The sequence below is a fragment of the Phoca vitulina genome, unplaced genomic scaffold (assembly GCF_004348235.1).
Source record: "Phoca vitulina isolate PV1807 unplaced genomic scaffold, GSC_HSeal_1.0 scaffold43, whole genome shotgun sequence".
NCBI classification, from domain to species: domain Eukaryota; kingdom Metazoa; phylum Chordata; class Mammalia; order Carnivora; family Phocidae; genus Phoca; species Phoca vitulina.
In genome coordinates this window covers 14,820,230-14,830,034 of record NW_022589746.1, presented here as the reverse complement: position 1 = coordinate 14,830,034, position 9,805 = coordinate 14,820,230, and the positions used below count along the sequence as shown (strand labels likewise).

At 39.5% G+C, this 9,805-nt stretch overlaps 1 pseudogene; it reads right to left on the bottom strand.

Annotated features, from left to right (window-relative positions):
• Positions 1 to 767: 767 nt before the first annotated feature.
• On the bottom strand, positions 768 to 3,205 carry LOC116648406 (annotated as a pseudogene).
• Positions 3,206 to 9,805: the final 6,600 nt, after the last annotated feature.

The following is a 9,805-nucleotide window of genomic DNA, read 5'->3' as shown; positions in this document are numbered from 1 at the left end:
ATATTTTCTGTATTATTCCTAGATAAACCACAAAACACTTATTTTTGTAGGTTTTCCAGGCTTTGTTTATAAATCAAGACGAGGCAGTAGATATAGTCATGGAAAAAGACAGAGGAAAACAGACAAATCAGTTGTCAGTATCCATGGCCTCTGATCCTGTCTTGACCATGAACAGAGGTGTTCAACATATACCTGCTAAAAAGCTTATGAAGATGTAGGAGTTCTACATACACTTGCTAAAGAGCTTATGAAGATGTAGGCTCAACAAAGGAACGTAAACAGCAACAATCCAATGTGGAACAACAATGGCAGGCTCTCCCATTCAAACTTTAACTGTAACTTGTTCCTTTAAGTTTATTTGATAAAGACAAAATTTCTACTGCAACCCTTGCTTGGCAAGCTCACATGTTTCTCTCTCTCTCTGTCTGGTAACTCCCTTAACTGTCCATTACAGATTTTTAACATACTAACACTCCTACTATTCAAAGGTCACTCTGAGCTTCATTGTAACATTTTATTAAATGTACTCCTTCCTCCCATACCTCTTCAAAATCTTTATCTTCTAAGAACTGGTAACTCAATACCAGACAATTGGATCCCGTGACAATAAATGTTCTATCTAAAATGACTTAACTAACACAATTCCCAAGTGCCATTAGCAGAGATCCCACAGAAGTGTTGTAATGTGGCACTTTCAATGCTATCTTCTGGAACAGGTATGTCTCCAAAGCATGAGAGTTTAAACAGGGGCCATTTAAATAGGCAGATTATCAATGGCTAATGTACTCAATGAGAGGTCGACAGGTCAAGATATTCAGTGATTAAGTGGCCTACATACACCTGACAGCTTTTCTGTAAGATGTTTTCAAATTTCTTACAGATTTTTCCAAATATCAAACATAAGAGAAAGCCTACTTTAAAAGTCTTTTAGGTATTTTCAATGGTTTCTGAGTTATCTGTAGGAAGCTCTGATTTAGTTGTATAGAGTTTGATATATGTGTCCACCATTAAATCCAGATCATGTTTTATATCAAAATTTATGTTAAGCAAAGCCAAGTTACTTGACCTTTGGTCTGTCAAAGTGTTCCTCAGGTGTGCTTTGAGACGCTTTCACCCATTTTCATAGCATTCATTCTCAACCTTCATCACAGGAAGAATACATAGGACTTTCAGCAATGCATAAACATTAGGAAAAAGCTTGATGTCTGGTAGATGCAGGGCTTCATAAATGGTGGATGGAAGCTCTATATCTTTCCCTCTGTGTTTCCACTTGATTCTCCAGCAATGCAGCTCAGCTGAGAGTGTGTCGGGATTGGGCAAGTCACTTCTGTACATGTCAGCATGGTGCTCCTCCGATGTATTAAATTTGAGCTGTCCCATGACAGAGGGTACAAGAGATAAGCATTTAAGAGCTTTGAGGTGCTGTTCTGAGAATATATCTTTCAGTTCCTGAATAATGTGTTCCACTGTTGGAACACTTAGAGTTTCTTTACAGTAACTCTCAGAAGTAAGCTGAGATTCCAGGTTACATTGCTGTGCCCTGCGGAATTTCCCAGGGATTTTCATCTGAATATCAAGCTTATCAAGTTGCCAAATTTGTGGCTTCTTTGAACCAAAATTCATGATAAACTTCAATATTTTCCATCACTTCATTTAGTGAATGCAGCACTGCAGTCAAGCTACTGGCTGCAAAGAAGACATCAGAAGTTTGCCCTTGAAAGTTTTTCCCAAAGGCTCTTGTAAAAGATAGAACATTTTTAAGAACAACAATGGTAACAATGAAATCAAAATCTGTAACCCCACTACAGAGTACAAAAGCTATATAGTTATTCCATCTAATATTTGTATCACTATTTATACCATCTAAACATAAAACAAGTGCTTGTAGGAGGTCCACTAAAACTTCAAAAGCATCATGCCTGCCTGTCCACTGAGAATGGCAGATTTCCTTCAGTTCTTTACCCTTTTCCTCATTGTTCTGAAAGAGGACAGAAATTACATTGTCAAGCTCCAAAAGCAATTGTGGAGATCGATGGAAGAAAGAACAAACTTCTTCAATTGTTCCTAACGCAACAGATACTCCCACAACAGGCACTGATTTTGCCAACCACATATTTAAGGCACAGGAGAGCAAAGTGTGTAGACAGCTTGGGGATATTTCTCTAAAAGTCTAGAAGCAACGACTTTCATTTTGGAAGAAAATCCACTGGACACAATGTAAGCCTGGCCACGACAATACTCCATGTTTAACCCCACTTCTCAGTTATCATAGCGTGAAATTTTACAGCCAAAATTTCTGCATCAGCTTCATAAGGCAAGAAGCCCACAAATTCCTCTCTCAGGTTATGAGATTCATCAACAAACCTCACCAACACAGGCAAGTGTTCTTCCCCCGCTATGTCCACTACGTCATCAGTGACGATGGAAAAGAAGTGGGAGTCTCTCATTTCCCTGAGGGTCTCCTCCCGAATGCAGCTCTCACAGATGTCTAGCGTCTGTTTCTGCTGTGTTTTTGAGCAGAACAATGTGTTAACTGCTGTTGTCTCAAAGCGCTTTCTCAGACCTCTTCGCCAGAATTTATCCGGCACTCCAGCAGTCCTTGGAAGTTATCCGGAGTAAAGAGACCCTCTGGGATTCCATCAGTTTCATGCCCATCCAGAGGTATGTTTTGTTTTTCCATAAGAATCAAAATTTCAAATAAAGATTTTAAGTATTCTTTGTTTTCTTTCTCTTCAAGGGTTAAAGGCAAAATGTCTTCATCCTATTCTTCACCCCCTTCTGCACTGGGATTCTGAGCATTGCTGGTGTTTATTTCTTTGTGTTTTGGTTCCTGTTCAGAAGTTTCATCACTTTTTTTCTGTTTCAGTGTCCTGATATCATCTTCACTCAATTCTTTTATTCTTTTTCTGTGTCTACTATGTGGATTGTTCAAATGACTGATAAGATCAAATATTGTTGGTATTGCATTATCTCGAAGACCTGTCTTATAAGGACTAGTTCTACAGATCATAGAGGTCTCAAAGTGTTTGGCACATAATCAATAATGATTATTTAGTTGATCAGGTGTTTTATCTTCTAAGTCCGCTCTCCTACAATCCTCTACCCACTTCTGGCATCTGACCGGATCCCGCGGGAACCTGAAAAAGGCCAGGTCCGCCTGCGTGCTCTTCCTCCTGCAGCTGGGGGCAGCGCAGAAGTTCCGCATCTTCGCCCACCCGCCGGCGGCCCTGCCCTCTCCTACCCGCCTCCTCGGGGCAGCCCGCCCACCCGTCGGGGCAGGGGAGGGGAGCCAGGCCAGACAGCTGGGCAAGGCCGGCGCGCCGGGGGGAGGGGCGGCGGGCGAGAGGTACCTGGCCTTCTATAGGAAGGTTGCCAGCCCTGGTCTAAATTCTCTCCCTATGACTTTCAACACTGTATATATCTACCAATCTTACATATCCAGCCATGCACTCCACTATGAGGTACGAACTTTGATATCAAACTGCTTATTTTATATAGAGAGACAGAAAATGAATTAGGGCTTGCTGATTATTATATATCTCATATTATTATTTTTTAGTCTTCTGTCCTAGCTAGATTGTGAGCCCCAAGAGTAAAAGAGCTCTGTTTAATATAAACACCCATCCAACTCTAACAGGTGATACTTAATAAATATACATTGAATGTATATTTAATATTGCTCAGAAACATGCCCTCTCTTTAAAATATGCATTATGGGGACGCCTGGGTGGCTCAGTCGGTTAAGCGTCTGCCTTCGGCTCAGGTCATGATCCCAGAGTCCTGGGATCGAGTCCCGCATCGGGCTCCCTGCTCAGCGGGGAGCCTGCTTCTCCCTCTGCCTCTGTCTCTCTCTCTGTCTCTCATGAATAAATAAATAAAATCTTAAAAATAAAATAAAATATGCATTATGGAGTGAACACTGACATATCTCCAAAATGAAGATGTTGAAGACTCAACACCCAATGTGATGGTATTTGGGGGTAAAACTTTTGGGGGGTAGTTAGATTTAGATAAGGTCATGAAGATGGTTATCCTCATGATAGGATTAATGCCCTTTTAGGAAGAAGAGATAAAGATCATTCTCTCTCTCTCTCTCTCTCTCTCTCTCTCACTATGTGAATGAAAAGGGGTCATCAGCAAGTCAGGAAAAGGACCTTCACCAGAACCCAACCATGCTGGCACCCTGACCTTAGACTTTCCAGTCTCCAGAAGTAGGACAGAATATTGCCTGTTGTTTAAGCTACCCAGAGGGTATTTTGTTATAGCAACCTCAAGAGACTAAGACAACATGTAATCTAATAACTGGTTATTTTTTCATTCTTGGTTTTGAAAGAATTATATTTTTATTAAATAAAGAGCATTATTAAGTGAAATTGATGATCATTTAAGTTTACAGTTAAATACACCCTTGGGAACACATAAGGCAGAAGGGAATAAATATTTACTAGAGAGTCATTTCAGCTCAATACCAATTGTCATCAAAATTTTCTTAGAGATTTATGTGTCTACAGTACTGAGGTGAAGATTTCATGCCAAAGACCCTAGTTTCCACCCAGATCATTATACGCTGTCAACCACACTACTCATAAGGACTCTTTCATAACTGGACAGAAACAAGAATGTAAGTCAACAGTAAGCAATTTGCTATCAGTAGAAAACATGGGTTGAAAATGTCCAAATTCCTCCCTGTATAGCTTAATAATTTTTGCCTCTGCTAATCCACACTATAATTGTTAAATTAACACTTTATGAAATAATGTTTTATATTATTGTTTGTTACTAACTCTGGATAAGTAATGCCCTCTCCTCAAATGTTTATGAGTTATTTTGAAGAAAGAGCTTGCTCAGGTAATTTTGTGCATTTCTATTCAATTTCAATTCCTATCCCTAAATATATTTCTAGGATACAAGCTAAACAATAATATTTACACACACTTCAGATAAACATGGCATTAGAGTTCATCATCAGAAATTTAGCCACACAATAATGAAGGTAAATACAGTGGAGGATGTGATTACAAGATAAATTGATGTGAGCTTCTGTCATTGCTTAATAGATGCACATCCATACATAATACATTCATACATCATAACAGATGCACATCCCTACATGACTACCTTTTGTGGAAGGATAAAGTGCATTAAGAATAGATTATATTTCCATGAATTGTTTGCTTAGTAACTTTTAAACCCATGTCCAAAATCACCTTTTCATTTTAAAGTTCATAGCATTCCATGAACAAATCTACTGTTCAAAGTGAAGGTGAATTATTATGACAACCAAAAATTTCTTATAATAAGTGACTTGCCAATGTTTAAAAAGAGTTGCGCATTTAACATCCAAGATTTCATGCAAATGAAATAAAGATGGTGTTAACTTTAATATCTGCATATGAAAAAATTGTTCTTGTACAGATCATTTGACAAAAGAAAACTCGCGCAAATGTATTTGGAATTAAAACCATAAAGATTATTCCAAAATATCTAGTGACTTCTAACAAAGAAAAAAAAAAAAACAAGGATCAGAACACAATAATTAGGGGTGCCTGGGTGGCTCAGTTGGTTAAAGTCTCTGCCTTCGGCTCAGGTCATGATCTCTGGGTCCTGGGATCGAGCCCCGCATCGGGCTCCCTGCTCAGCAGAGAGTCTGCTCCTCCCTCTCTCTCTCTCTCCCTCTGCCCCTGCTTGCACTCTCTCTCTCTCTCTCTCTCAAATAAATAAATAAAACCTTTAAAAAGAAAACCAATAACACACTAATTATTTTGTTGAAAATATCTTCCCTTACCAGCAAATTTTAATGCTTGGTCATTTGAAAAATAATAGGAAAAAAACCTCTCCTTTCAGGCAAAGGACTTTGATTTGGGTTATTCCTTCTAAAACCTTGAACATTTTCACAAAATTCATATATCTGATGGAATCACTTTGATGCAGAAAAAGCAAAGCATATATGATATTCAGAAACATTGACAACCAACACACAATACTAAGTAATGTCAGTAAATATGTATTAAATCATAATGTATTTGTGTGCCAGGAATTACACTTGCCATGGATCACAAGGGAAATGTCACAAAATCACAAAAGTAAAAGTAAAGTCACATTTCCCGTACATAGAGCTAACAGTAGAGCCAGAGAAACAGAAATATGCACATAATGACGGAAACAATTTTGTGTGATACTAAGAGTATAGGTCTTTGCAAAGTTAAAACTTCTGGTTTTCAGAAGTTTAAATAAATTACAGATGTTTTCATTAGTCAAAAATTTATTAGTGAGTCATTAGTATGACCTATCTTTATTTTTTTTAAAGCTTTTATTTATTTATTTGTCAGAGAGAGAGAGAGAGTACAAGCAGGAGTAGCGGCAGGTAGAGGGAGAAGCAGGCTCCCCAACGAGCAAGGAACCCGATGTGGGACTAGATCCCAGGACCTTGGTATCATGACCTGAGCCAAAGGCAGACGCTTAACCAACTGAGCCACCCAGGTATCCCGTACAACCTATCTTTATAAAAAGCAAAGATGAGGGCGCCTGGGTGGCTCAGGTGGTTAAGAGACTGCCTGCGGCTCAGGTCATGATCCTGGAGTCCCTGGATCGAGTCCCGCATCGGGCTCCCTGCTCGGCAGGGAGTCTGCTTCTCCCTCTGACCCTCCCCCCTCTCATGTGCTCCCTCTCATTCTCTCTCAAATGAATAAATAAAATCTTAAAAAAAAAAAAAAAAAGCAAAGATGACAGAGAAGAAAATATACCTTTCTTTGGAGAATTCTTAATTTACATGTTATCACTTTCCAACATCTTTCAACCTTGTTCTAGCATCATTTCTATTTAAGTATGTGAAGTCTTGGCCAAAACCCTGTAACCAAAATACAAATTTTTGTTTAAAGCCAAGTGACTAAGTTTGATATCCTACTCTCCCTCCACCACTTTTATAAATTGTCAGAAAGAGGAGATCATATATACCTAAATTTAAGAACCTATATTTGATGTTGTAGGATGGCCATTGCTATTTTCAAGTCCAGAGCCAAAAAGAAAAGCAGAAATTCTATAAAACCCTTAAAGGATGTGTTCCTGTGATGTTCTTTAGTTTTAAGGATCTGAGTATCCCACAGATTGAATTATAGAATTAAGAGCATAATGAGAAGACTTCCAGGGAAGATGGTGGAGTAGGAGGACCCAAAACTCATGTTGTCCCATGGATACAACTAGATAACACACACATCAGTGTAAATAACCCAGAAAAGGACCTGAAGACTGGCAGAATAGACTCTCCACAGCTAAATGTAGAGAGGAGGCCATAATGAAGAGATAGGAAGGGCAGAGATGAGGTCAGAGGTACACTGTCCATGGGATTGTCTGCAAGAGGGAGGGACACATTGGGCATGAAGAGGGTAAAGGAGCAGACCCTCACACTAAGCATCCCAGGCATGGGGATCCCCACAGGGAAGACAAATCACCATAAAATTTGCTTTGAAAACCAGATGAGCTGAATTTCAAGAGTTTTTACAATCAGTGAGGCTTAACACTTAGAATTTAAAAAATCAACAGGCTTGGCTCTGGGAGAGCCAGGAGGGCAGAAGAAACTGAGTCCTCACATTTAAAGAGACAACACAACAAACAGCCCATGGACATAGAGCAAAGAAGCAGCAGTTTGAGAAATGCCTGGTGTGTACAGGAGGGAGATATGTTTACTAATCACAGAGAGTGTACTGGAGGGCCAGAAATCTTTGGGAGACTCCTCCAGGAACAGAGGAACTGGCAGATACTATTTTCCTTCCTCTCCCCACCCAGCCTAGACACCTGGACACCTGCAGGAACCAGCGCAGTGCTAATAGTTGCTACCTAACATACTAAAACCATAACTCCACCACCTCTGCATTCTCCTGTGGACCTGTCCCCTTTAATATGCCCTTGGCAGGAGCAGACCCAAAGTGGTGGCACAAGCCTGGCAGTGTGCAAGGAGCCATAAAAGGGGCCAGCACCACTCCAAGTGACTCCTGCCCTGAGGAAAGGGTAAGATAATCACACACACCAGTCTCACTGGGGCTCCAGCAATGGGCTGGAGACAGACATCTGCTACGACTACAGATCCTGCCCACCCACACAAGTTTCTCAGGGGACTACACAAATAAAGCACCCCACAGTTTGAAGTTACTGCACCTCTGGAAAACCTGGTCTGACTCAATTCAAGCCTAGGTGGCCCCAGACTGGTCCACTAACACCCCAGGGGCTAAACACTGCCCACAAAAGGCAAGGAAGGAGAGCCACTGAAGATGACTGGATTGAAGACAAAAGCAGCTCAGTCACAACAGCAGGGCAAACACAACACACATAGGAGAAACTCCTAAAGTGCCAGGTTCTGGTGAACAGGAGACCCTGCACTGCAGGGCACTACAGGACCTCTTCTTCATAATGCCACTAGTTTCAAGAGTAGGAGACATAGCTAACTCTCCTATCAAAGAAACAGACACAGAGAGTTAGACAAATAAGGAGACAGAAAAATATGTCCCAAATGAAAAAAAAAAAAAAAAAAAAAAACAGGACAAAACAACAGCAAGAGACCTAAGTGGGATGAAGATAAGTAACACACCTGTTAGAAAATTTAAAGTAATGGTGATAAATGTACTCACTGGACTTGAGAAAACAGTGGAGGACCTCTGTGAGACCCTTAACAAAGAGATAGAACACATAAAAAAGAAACAATTAGTGATGACAAACTCAATAACTGATACTGAAAATACAGTAGAGGGAATAAGTAGTACACTAGAGGAAGCAGAAGGACAGATTAGTGACCCAGGGGACAGAGTAATGGCAAGCAATCAAACTAAACAGAATAGACAAAAACATAATAAAAAAATGAAAATAGACTCAGGGAACTCGGCTATACCATCAAGCATAATAAAATTTGCATTATAGGAATCCCAGAAGAAGAAGAGTGAGGAAAGTGGGTAGAAAATTTATTTGAAGAAATCATAGCTGAAAACTTCCAGAATCTGGGGAAGGGAACAGAAATCCAGATCCAGGAGGCACAGAGAAACCCCAACAAAATCAACTCAAGATGGTCAACACCAAGAACCATAGCAATTAAAGTGGGAAAAATTAATGATAAAGAGAGAATTTTAAAAGCAGCAAGAGAAAAGAAAAGAGTTAAACACAAGGGAAACCCCATAAGGCTATCAACTGATTTTTCAGCAGAAACTCTGCAGGTCAGAAGAGTGTGGCATGATACAGTGAAAGTCCTGAAAGAAAAAAAAACCTGAGCCAAGAATACTCTATCCAGCAAGGCTATCATATCATTGAGAATAGAAGGAAAGATAAAGAGTTTCTCAGATAAGCAAAAGTTAAAGGAATTCATCACCACTAAACCAGCCCTACAAAAAATGTTAAAGAGGATTCTTTGAGTGGAAAGGAAAGACGATAAGTAGGAGTAAGAAAAGTAAGAGCACAAAAGCAGTAAATTTAAGTATATTTATAAAAATCATTCAATGGAATCACAAAATAAAAGGATGTAAGTATGAAACCATATACGTAAAATATGGGGTGGGGGAGAAGAGTAAAGAAGGGGTTTAAACTTAAGTGGCCATCAACTTAATATACTCTGTTATATGCAGAATATGTTATATTCAAACCTAATGGTAACCACAAATCAAAAACCAGTAATAGATACGCAAAGAATAAACAGAAAGGAATCCAAATACATCACTAAGGAAAGCCAAGTAATTGTGAGAAAAGACAGCAAGAGAAGAAAGGAACACAGAAGAACTACAAAAACAATCATAAAACAGTAACAAAATGGCAATAAGCACATACCTAT